Genomic DNA, 12,548 nt, shown 5'->3' with positions numbered 1-12,548 from the left:
CTTACGTGACAACTTAAGAATCAATTGAGAAAAATGTTGGTCCAAATCCAATTACTAGGAAACATTATATTAACAAAAAAATATAAGAAGCGTGTTTTCTTTCCTTAAATAAAAGCTACAAAATTATCTAATATGATTAATATATATATGGCAATCACTGAATATGAATAATAGAGATTTTATAACAATTTTTGCATCCTTCTTCATTTTTTTAAATTTTATATTATTAAAAAAATTAAAAAATCACATTAACCATGTAATAAAAAATTAGATTTTTTTCTTATATGTTATATTTTGAATTTTTTAAAATGACTTTAAATTAAATAAATGAAGAAACCTTATATATTATATTTTAATTTTTTTAAACGACTTTAAATTAAAAAAAATGAGTAAAACTTATAAGTTATATTTTTCTTATATGTTATATTTTGAATTTTTTAAAATGATTTTAAATTATAAATATGTAAGTTTTCCTTAAGCATACGACTAAAACATTAAAACGACATGTATCAATTCGAAGGTTGGTCTGAAACCTTTCAAAACCATATAGAAAATAAAGGTCAAAATAATTCAACTACGGAAACAGTACTGTTATTTTTTTTAAAGAATGTGTTCGGTGGAAAAAAAAATAAGATTTTTGTAAATAGTTTGTTTAATGTCCAATCCGATAAACCCATGATATATTAATTATAGTTTAGTTCCACATTTTTTAATAAAAATTGATCTGGTCCATTGGAAAGAAATTATATAATTGCAACAAAAAAACATTGTATATAAATAAATAAAATGATCAAATATATATAAATAAATGTCGATAATATATACAAATAAACTCACCATGCGCAAGGCGAATGTCTTATCCTAGTATACTTTTAATTTCGAAATGAATTTTTGCAATTGAGCTCTCACGTTACAAGTTAGAGCGGTTAAAGTCAATGTTACCCTTAATAAAATTTGGGAAAATTGCCAAATATAACTCAAAACATGATTTTGAACATAAATATATACCCTAAATTCAATCAAATGCAAAAGTAACCCAAAAGGCTAGTGAAATTACAATAATCATCTTATGAACAAACAAAAAACATGTATTAAGTTTTACCATTATAACCCTCCGCGTGTCATACAGTAGATCTTAAAAATAATTTATAAATTTTTATAAAAAATATTTATATGGTGAAATTACAATAATAATCTTATGAACAAACAAAAAATATGTATTAAGTTTTACCATTATAACCCTCCGCGTGTCATACAGTAGATCTTAAAAATAATTTATAAATTTTTATAAAAAATATTTATATGGGAGAAAAATTTAAATCATATAACTATAAAATATTATAAATGATGGAAATTTATATTAACTAAAATTGAATTGTTTTCAACATAGATGAGTGAATGTGGATTGAGTCATGATAGCTTTGATTTAGGGTTTAGTAACATATGTTATAGTAATGTTTATATTTCTAGGGTTTAATTTTGGAATCATAACTTTAGAAAAAAAAAATAGACCTGCTTGTGTTTAGTTTTTTGTATATTAAACACTTTATAAGTTGATTTTAAGTTTAGTGAATTTTTTTTCTTTTGCTATTTAGTTAATAATTTGATTAGGGGTTATGGTTTGGAAGACTTCTATAAGACTTCCTAAGAAGTTTTCTGATCTGTTCCCCCTTGAATTTTAGTAGAATTTAGGTTTTCCGCCTAAATTTCAGTAGAATTTAGGTTTTTCGCTTAAATCAAAGTCTTCCAGAAGTCTTCCATGGCAAGTTTTCTCATGTATTAAATCTAAAAAAAATAATTTATAAATTTAATAATAAAAAATTTGAAAGGGAAAAAATAGAAATCATGTAATAATAGACATTTATAAATGATGTAATTTAGTTTGACTAAAATTGAATTATTATTAACATAGGTGAGTGAATGTAGATTGAGTAATGATAGTCCTTGGTTTAGGGTTTGGTAACATATGTTAGATTTTGAAATCTTATCTTCTTTTTTTTTTAGTTTTGACTTATATGTGTTTAGTGATTAGCTAATAACTTGATTTAAACACTTTTTAAATTTCTTTCAAGTTTACGGAAGTTGTTTTTGCTTAATTATTTTATTATATGGCTTAGAAGACTCCAGAAGACTTTGATTTAAGGTTTGATAACATATGTTATAGTATTGCTATTATTTAGAATTAGATTTTGGAATCTTAACTTAAAATTGTTTTTTTTTTGACCTACATGTGCTTAGTTTTGTGTATATTAAACACTTTATAAGTTGTTTTAAGTTTAATAAATTGTTTTTTTTTTTGCTATTTAGTTAGTTATTTGATTAGGTTAGGTTTTTGAAGACTGTCAGAAGAAGGAAGTCTTCTGACATATTCTCACCTAAAGCGAAGTCTTCCGAAAGTCTTCAAGAAGTCTTCCCATGTATTAGATCTTAAAAGTAATTTATAAAATTTATAAAAAATAACAATCAAATAAATTAAATTGCAAAACTAATCTATGCAGACTTCTTGCGATAGTGAGAAGACTTCATCTAACAGTAAAGAAGATTTCCCGAGAAGTTTTCTTTCATGAAGTCTTCTATGAAAAGTCAAATTTTTGACAAACTTCGGTTAATTGCAAAAATAACTTGTTTACCCGAGAAGACTCCTCTCATTTTTTTTGTTAACAAAGTAAAGTTAGAAGACTTCTACATAAGTCTTCTAATTTTACTTTGTTAAAAAAAAGATAAAAAAGTCGTTGACCTATGTCAATTGCAAAAAAAACACATAAAAAGTCAATTGCAAAACTAACCTATGCATTGACTTGAAGACTTCTCTAGAAGTCGTATTAGCGAAACAGATATGAAAAAAATCAAAAATCATTTTTAGATCCGGTGAAATTCAAGTTTAGCTTTTACAAGTACACATAACTTCTTAATGGAAGTTACTCACTCATTCTTGACCATAAATCATGAACTTAAGTAACTCTAATAAGCTTATAGTTTTGTAAAAAAATCGTTAGGATTTTTTGGATGAAATCAGAGATAAAGTGAAATGAAATGGTTTATGTGTGTAAAAAATGAGGATATAAAGATGTATATGTTGATTTTAGGTGCTTTTAGAGCTTGAAATTGGTTGTTCATGGTGGTTGGTGCTTTGATGACAATGGCAATGTTATAAATAAATGAGGAAGATGGGGATGAATGAGTAAAACACTCAGTTTTGGAAGAAAAAAAAGTAGTAGTATTTTTGTGAATAATTCAAACTTCTAGGATGGATATTGCAAAATAAAGTTTCATGAAAAAAACATGGGTCATGTTTGTGTTTGACTTCAAATTTTGAGTCATATTTGAAAAAAAAAACCTAATAAAATCTAGATATTGCAGTAGAAAAATTTAGAGATTAATAAAATAATAGGAAGTAATTAAAGTTGTGGTCGAATAATCTAGATATTTTATAAGATGTATAAGAAGTTATAAACATCTCTTCAGCTCACCATTTGTAATATAAAGTTATAAAGTGTTTCTCATAAGTTCTCTTGGGTTTTTTTTTAAATGCTTTTAAGATTTCTCTTGATGTTTTTTTTTAATATTCTTATTCATACTTTAAAGGTCTTTTATTCCTTTGGAGGTTTTTGGGTATTATGGTTTTACACTAGTTCTAAGCACTATCCAAACTTTTTTAAATGATATCAGAGTCATTATAATCATGTATTATCAAGATCGGGGTTAAAAGAGAGCTCGGATATGTTTTAAGCGTGGAACCAATGGGTCGTGTTGTTGGATTGCCAATGTAAATATTAAACCAATCTAAGTACCAGTTATGGAAATCATGAATGGAGCCATAGTTGGTGAGTGAGGACTTATGGAATGGCGTTGGCGATAGTGGCACAACATCAAAAAGGGGAGATGATACAACCGCGGAAGCAACCAAGGAGTGGACACAGAAAAATGCTAAAGCGGAGTTTGCTTTGAAGAGTTTCATATTTGCAGGTGTATTGGAGTGTGTCACAAGGTGTAAACTTGCTATTTACATTTCGAAGCATTAGATCAACTTTTGAATAAGAATAATGAGGCTAGGCTACAGCTAGCAGAGAATAAACTCGCAAAAGAGAAGCAAAGGGAGTCTTCAATTTCCATAGTTCTTCATCAAGATAAAGAACCTTTACTCTGAGATTAATACTCCTGTTTAGGTTGAATATATTTTGGAAGCACGGTTAAAACAATGTATTATTCGGGGTCTACGACATGGATATATTCTTTAAGACTTAACTTCTCTTAGGCAAATAAAACATAGGATCAGTCGGCTACATAAATGTGTTCTACTTTCAAATGAAAAAGTTGGAGGCAAAGATAAAGAAGTGCATTTTTGTCAGTTACGACCAATAATGGAAAGACTATAAGGGCATGGATCTGGAGACACATAAGTACATAGTGTCTTGTGAGGTTTATTTGAAAGAGGTTTATTATACTATGGGCTACCTCAAGTCTTGGTTTATGAAGATGGTGTGTGTTCCTCCAAGATTGATGAACATAATATTCATTTTCTAAGTCACATTAAAAGTCTTAAATCATAGACTCAAGGTGAAAGAGTGACACTGACCAAGATAAAAAAAAGAGGAAAATAATTGTGCATCTATCACCAATCAACGACCAAAAAGGATGCTCACATGAAAAATAAAATTCGTGATTTGGTTCTGAAACCCAAGAATTTTCATCTCTTGTAAATGTGTGTATCGATTAAAGCGAAACGCTGATGGAAGCATTGATAGTACAAAGTAGGATTGGTTTCTCGAGGGTTATTTCAAAAGTATGAAGAAAACTATGATGAGATTTTCAGCCCAGTAACAAAGATTACTATTGTACGGCTTACTCATATCTTTAGCTACAAGTTTTGGTTGGAGGTTATGGCAGTTATATGTGAAGAATGATTTTATAAATGTGAGGTTGATAAAAAAATTGTTATGGAGAAATAATTTGGTCTTCAATCACGAGAGTATCTTAACCATATGCAAGCTTAAGAAGGACTTGTATGTTTTAACTTTTAAAGCTTGGTATGGAAAGCTTGCTCAATTTCCGTAGTTTTGCGGTTATATGTTATCAAATGTGATCTAATCCTATTCTTCAATATAAGTAAAAGAGTTCACGAGGAGATAATAACTTATTATGTTAGTTTTTGAATTAATAAGTTAAACTAATAAATATTCATAAGGAAATTATGTCCGCATGTGCGGACAAAACACCTAGTATACTATTATTTGTGAAGTTATTTTTTTTTGTAACAAAATTCTCACGTTAAAAGTTAAACTAGTTAATATCGTTTTTATCCTTAATGAATAATTATATATATATATATATATATATCTTTATTAATAAAGGAGACTTTTCTCTCTTCTTAGGCTTCCAGGTCATCAGGAAGGAGAGGGCAATTAAGGACACGTGTCCATCTTTTATCGTGTCCATCTTTTATTTCCGCAAGCCAGTTTTCTTGACTTCAATTTGGGCCATTTATGTTTCTGTAGAAATGACAAGGCCCAATCTCTCATTTGACCAAAAAAGTCCTAACACGTCTCCTTCACTTTGTTTGTTCGTTTCGATCTGAGGAATCTTGTCTGTTTCGATTCCTTTCCCCAGCTGAGAAATGGCAATCGTTATGGAATTGGAACCTCAATACCCACTAATCTGGTTATGGTCAAGAAAGGTGGAGCGTCGATGGGTAGTGATCTGGTCCTGGCTTGATGGAAAGGTACTGAGACATTTCCTTTTCTCAATTATCGATCCCTATATTGCTATCCCATTATCCCGTTCCTTTTTCTTTTCTTTTTTTTTTGCGCAACTCCTTCCTTTTTCTATGATCATACTTCTCTCTCAATGTTTATATTGTTGGTTTTGCTAGAGATTTCGATGTCATGTTGTTGTGGAGCTCTATTTCTCTGAGCTTAAGGCTAGCCGTTGTAGGAAGGTTGTGGTGACAAGGCTTCTTATGTTTTTGGAAACTTGAATTATTAAGAAATTCTGTTCTCGGAAGCTGGAAATAATAAGAGATTTGAGAGTTGATGGGCGTCAATCGAAAGCTAATTATTCTTACTGTCTACTTCGATTTAAAAACCTGTACACTTTCTGGATTCTTCTTCTTACAAGTGTTCTTATTTGGCCGCAGTCAACAAAGCAACATAGCTTCTGCTCAGGCTCTGAGCCACCGATACCATCGCTATGTACATCATGTACCTTATGGCCGTCACAACCCTTCGGTATTTGAACTGAAATACTGATGATATGGGTCAGATGTACGAGCTATACTTCGAGCTTACTATTCAGCTTCATGCAATTTGATGGTTAGTTCTTTCTTTTCTTTTGTGCGTATTCACATGCCGATCCTGAAGCTGGATTTAAATCTCTAGATCAGATTTCAATTTCTATGTTTTAACTAAGAAAGTTCTATTTGGAAAAATTCATGATTTTGTAAATACCATGCTTTCTGAAATTTTGTTGCTATTTATTAGCTCCTAGACTCTCCTTATACCATTACATAAACGATGCGATGATGTGTGTACACCCATGTGTTTTCGGTTTTCTCTTTCGGATTCTCAATGATAATTCATGAAGATTAAGCGTGACTTCAAATATGCGTTTTTTGAATTGGTAATTATTGTGAAAACCTTTGGTCAGAACATGAATTTATGAATTTTGTTGCGTTCTATTAGCTCTTTGACTCGCTCTCTATAGCATCCCATAAATGATGAGATGATGTGTGTTTACACTCCCCTCTGTTCTTGATGCTCTCTTTTTGATTCCCGATGGATAGTTCATCAAGATATATGTGTTTGATTTCATGTATATGTTTATAGGATTGCAACATTTAGATTGCCACTGATGGGAACATGAAAGTATAATATTTTTAGTAGCGTTATATTAGCTCTTTGACTATACTTTTCAGATGCAATACTTACTGTTGTGCTCTCAGTGTGGAGAAGCAGACTCTTATTTCTCAAATCTGCTAAAATTTTTCCCAACGTACCTGTAAGTATTATTTCCCCGCGTACTCTACTATCAATTTTTTTTTCTTCTTAAACTTGATCAGCTTAGTTGATGACAACCAACAATCTGTCTGGCCCTTTTATCTAGGATTGTTCGGCCTTGAATCTGCTTGCATCAAAAGCCTTTGACCTTCCTCATCCTACCAAGGGCCGATCATCTTCGTAGGTACCTTATTTACGCGTTACTGCTCTCCGATGAGGCGATGACCATACAGCACACTGGAAACAAAAATACCAAGCCTCTAAATGTGTCCCAAATCTCACTACCGGCCTACCGTCTACAGATATAGCACGGTATTCAACTGTACTGCTCTCAACTCTCTTAATTTGTGCTTACAGTCATCTTTCATGGTTTTGATCTTTGGTTCTAGACTCAAGTCGGAGCGTCTTAGAGACCATGGAGAAGAAGGAACAAATGCAGTTTCTTATGAACCTGCTGCAGACAAGACAAGACACCAAGGAGAAACGCTTCGTTGAACCCCTTTTGATATGCAAGAGCCCGCACAATACTCACTCATTTCTGTTTTCAATTAATGATTATTCCAATAGAGGAGAAACAATTAACACAAAACGTGTGTTGGTTGTTTAGTCTTCATGCGAGATATTCATGTGAAATACTAGCTTCTCTTTCACTTTTTTTGGTGCGACGAGTATGCTGTGATTAAATTATTTGATTGTGTTGATTACCTGATTTTGTTGAGCATGAAATTTACTTGCATAATTGTAATATGATGCTTGATTTGTCGTGATTCCTTTTCTTTTCTTTTCTGTAAGGTAGCCAATAGGAAAATTCAAAACCTCAATCTTTAAGACAATGACCACTGTCGGGCATGTAATATTTGTTACAAATTTTCCAACAATCAAGGTTGCACCAAAACAAGTCCAGGTGACCACAAATTTTGAAAACCAAAAAATAAATACCATTCATCTCTTTTTATTTTTATTATGTTTATTTTACTCCAAGTTAGATTGCAGCTTAGATTTTATCGGTCTTTAGACAAGGAACATGGCTGGATATATGCGAAGTAACTGTGTGAATTTATCAAATGATCTTATATAATAACTGACCAATTTGGCTACTATACTTTCTAAACTAAATTATTTAATTATTGAACAATTTCCAAAATATAAAAGTTAAAAACATCATATATGCTATCAATATAATAAAACAATATCAAAAAAATAACAAAAGAATAAAAAACAAATATAATTATTAACACAAATTATTCTATTAAATAATTTAAAATAATAACAATAATAGAAAATTCGGCGCGTAGCGCCGGCCAACCCCTAGTATATTATATAATTGTGTATCCTAACTAATAAGTAATTGTGGAAGTCCTTTGGTCCAGTGGAATTGAACTCTTTAATTCCTTTGAGACCTTGAAATTTTTGAGCTCATCAACAAAGCGTAACAGTTTCAGCTTTAAACCACAGAAACATTTAGTACAAAGATAAAAACTCGAAATACAATCCATTTTTGGCCATAAGAGAGACTTCAATCTCATATAATTTTCTAGATTCCTCGTTCTCAAATGTCTTGCTTATATCAAACGGTGTAGGATGCTAAACTAATCTAGGCGAAAAGGGAAAGATGATAATAGATTCGAGAGTGATAGATGGCTTACTTCTTTGTTCATCAGCATCGGGCCATCACATACTCCCACTACTATTCGATCCATGGTTAGCTCCACCACCTGATTTCTCCATCCCCACCAACAAATATATTTATAAATTAGTTCCGATTCTCAAGCAGAAATCACACAGAGAAAACAATAATTAACCTTGAAGTCTGATGCCCAGCGTGCAATAAATCAAAGATACCACCCAAAACGACAGCACCGAACGAATCCGCCATAGTAATCTTCGAAGCTCCCACTCCTCGCAGGTCATCTTCCGCATGACCTCGCCTCCCTGACTTGTTCCACTTCTTCTCCGTCGTCTCTTCATTCCTCCGCCACCACAACGGCATGTCAGGACTCTACCTCGCTCGTCTCTTTAACCTCAATGACCTCCCCTTCTCATTAACCTTGCTCTAAATCCGACATCCGACATCGGCGACCTAATCTCACAAATGAAAAAAATTCATCTTATTAAATTGGTATGATCGATTAAAGAAAAAAAAAATATATGTATAATCTTTTTTTCAAGCTAATTATGTTACGTGACGAGTACGTACCAATGACATATATTGTGTAATCTATCTAGTAAATAAAGGATTATTAAGAATAGAACTTGAGAATGACTACACCTTAGCCATAATGGCAAACTTATAAATAAATTAGATTTTTTAACCACGCTACGCGCGGAAAATATATTATATGTATTTCTAAATTCTAAAAAAATAAAGTATAATATTGTATTATATTATTTAAAGAATATAAAATAAGACTACATAACATCAATATATTTTTTAAATTTTCTTTGTGGAAATCATTATGTTGTTTGATTGTTGTATTTGATTCACATATTTGCATAGATATTTGTGATAGATGAATAACTATATTTTTAATATCAGTAAATAATATATATTTATTACTCCCTCTGTTTTTAAAAGATGCATATTCTAGACTTTTCACATATATTAAGAAAACTCATTAAATATGCATTGTTTTTTGTGAATAACAATTTTTCATAACTTTTAGCCAATAGAAATTCAATAAATACCATTAATTTTTTTGAAACTTAAAATTTGTCATAAAATCATACATTGAAAATATAAAAAATGTATCTTTTTAAAACAAATTTTTTTTCCAGAACATACATCTTATAGGAACGGAGGGAGTATATAATATAAGAAAAATAAAATTATTTACTTTTTAAACAAACTTGTCTCATGTTGCAGACTCGGTTATAGACATATCATATTCGAAGGAGACATTTTTACAGTTATCAATCTTCTTAACAGTCAAGAAACAAATCTGAATATCAAAACAATATCTCATATGATCTCTTTGAGGAATAACTGCTCTGAACAAATTGAATTTAAGCATCAAAAAAGACTGGAAATGGATGTGCAAATGTGTTATCTAAGTCAGCTTTACAAAGTACTATTCATAGTTCATATATCATTTATGTCCATCCTATTTTTTTGTCCATCATTTCTTAAACATCTTGAAATAACTGATGCTAATTAATAATAAACTTTTGGCTAGCAAAAAAAATCAAATTTGTCTAATTATCGCTTAAATATTTTATTAATATTGTCTAAAAAGCTTTCAAGTGATATCATAGTTTAATTTTTATTCATTTTTTTTGTTGAATTTTAGAGTTTTTTGTATTTATGATTTTTTCCATATTAAGCTTCTATTTCTTTCACATAATAGATATATATATATATATATATATGTCATAAAAATTACCATCAAATCAGTTTTACTTATTTATTATTTTGTTTTTAATGAAAATACACTTTTAAAATAATTTAATTTAAAATAAAATTATATATTAATTTGTTGTATTCTAACAATTTGATTGATTTAATTAAATTTGCTTTGGTGGATAACTTAAAAAGTTTTCATATGAATCGAGGAAAGCAAGCTTATTTTGTTATATTATATTTATTTGTGTATATAGAATCGATATATAATGCTAGTGTAATAAAAAAAAGAACATTATTTTTTTTGTAACTTCAAAAAGATATATTATTACAATTTGAAATTAATCAAAATTGAAGAAAATGGTAATTAAATATTTGTAAATCTAATTGTTTTTATCTTTTTTAGTTGGATTCTCATGAAAAGAAATCGATAGGTTAAACAAATGTTTCAAAATTTGTTGTGTTATTGTTTTTCTATAAATTACAAAATTTATTGAATTGATATATTTAATTATTGCACCCTTAAATAATATTTTATTAAGACATTAGAGAACTATGTTTTGAGTTGTTTTGTCAAAATTGTACAAAAATCTATGCTTTTTCATATTTGTCACAAAATTTTATATGTTAAACTTATTTTTACAAATTATTAACTTTGTCACGAAAACAAAAATTTATGTTTTTTTCATATTTGTCAATGTTCTCACACTTTCAAAGAATATATTAGTTTGTGATTATATACTTAGTGATTCTTGTATATGTGTCCAAGAAAGTTTCAATGGCTTAATGGTAACTGTCATATGTTTATGTCATACTAACCCGACTTAGATCCTTTCCTTCGCATTATTTTTTCATTTTTTATGAAAAATTAATGAGATGACGTGGCAACCTCGGGCTCTATGATTGGTTGATTTTCCTATTCTACACGGACACTCTCTCTCCATGGCTTATATTTGTCTTTTAGTATTGTACTAGATTTTTTATACTTGCGCTACGCGCGATTCTATTTTAATAATTTAATTTAATTTTTTAATAATTTAAAATTATAATTATAATTAATTTATACAAATTTATATCTATTAGTATATTTTAGATATTATTTTCTGTTTTCCCTATTTATATTCTTTTAATTTTTAGAAAAAATACTTATTAGCTATTTATTTGTATGTATCATTAAAAATGATCATTATTAATGTCTTTATATTTCTTATAAAATATAAAATTATAGTATTATATATATTGTTCGATGCATATACTGTGCTATATACTACTATAAATATTTTATTATATATTTGATCTATTTTATTTGAATAAGATATAGGCTTACCTATCAGTATAATATTTAACTTTGTTTTGTTTTTTGAATTTTTCTTATAATGAATGTGTGGTTATATATATGTGTATATATTGTGTGCACAAACGTTCTTGAAAAGATTTTATTTAATTATTTAAATATATATGAGATAGCAAAAAATAAATATTTTAAATTTAATCATCATTAATATTTTATGAGATTTAAGTAATATTAAATAGTTTTTGTTAGATAATTTTATAATGAAAACCAATATAATGAATTTTAATAAATATTAATTAATATTTTATTTATTAAGATAATAATATAAATAATCTTGCGTATTAGATTTATCTTATACTTGATCTAATTAACTATGTTGTAAAGCACTAAAGTTTATGTTACTGTATAATTTATTTACAATAGATTTGATATAAGAATAAAAATAAAATTTTGGTAAGATAGCTAAAATTTGTTTGATTTGTCATTTACATGACAAATTGTACTATCTTTTCAAAGCTCTTATTACTTAATAATTGTTTTTGTAGTTTTTATTGCCGGCTAATATTTAATAGATTTCATATATAACAAAGTCACTTTAATCTTAACATCTTTCCTTAACTGATAGAAATTTATAATAATTTATCGTTTTTAGTTTATTTATCAGCATATTAGATAATATATAAGTATCTTAATAAATGAATATTGTCTATTTCTCATGTTATTTTTGGTGTCATTCATGCTATAATGATAGTCCTTAAATATTGTTGGAATTATTACTAAAATATTTTTGATAGTCATTTATGTTCTTAGACTTTTAATTTTTGATATATATATACCTTATAAATATGTTCCTTTAAATATCTTTATGTGATAGAACTCGTGTGAGATTATCTTTAATTTTATAGGTTATATATAAACAGAATGA

At 28.6% G+C, this 12,548-nt stretch overlaps 1 long non-coding RNA gene across 1 annotated transcript; it reads left to right on the top strand.

Annotated features, from left to right (window-relative positions):
* The first annotated feature begins 5,352 nt into the window (after nucleotides 1–5,352).
* Nucleotides 5,353–7,759, top strand: LOC106451895. Its single transcript, XR_007339492.1, has 5 exons — nucleotides 5,353–5,719; nucleotides 5,870–6,308; nucleotides 6,911–6,993; nucleotides 7,099–7,304; nucleotides 7,382–7,759. It is a non-coding gene; the product is annotated as an uncharacterized LOC106451895 (long non-coding RNA).
* Nucleotides 7,760–12,548: the final 4,789 nt, after the last annotated feature.

The sequence above is a fragment of the Brassica napus genome, chromosome A5 (genome assembly GCF_020379485.1).
Source record: "Brassica napus cultivar Da-Ae chromosome A5, Da-Ae, whole genome shotgun sequence".
Taxonomy (NCBI): domain Eukaryota; kingdom Viridiplantae; phylum Streptophyta; class Magnoliopsida; order Brassicales; family Brassicaceae; genus Brassica; species Brassica napus.
The sequence above is the reverse complement of the archived record's forward strand: the minus strand, read 5'-3'. Positions and strand labels throughout refer to the sequence as shown.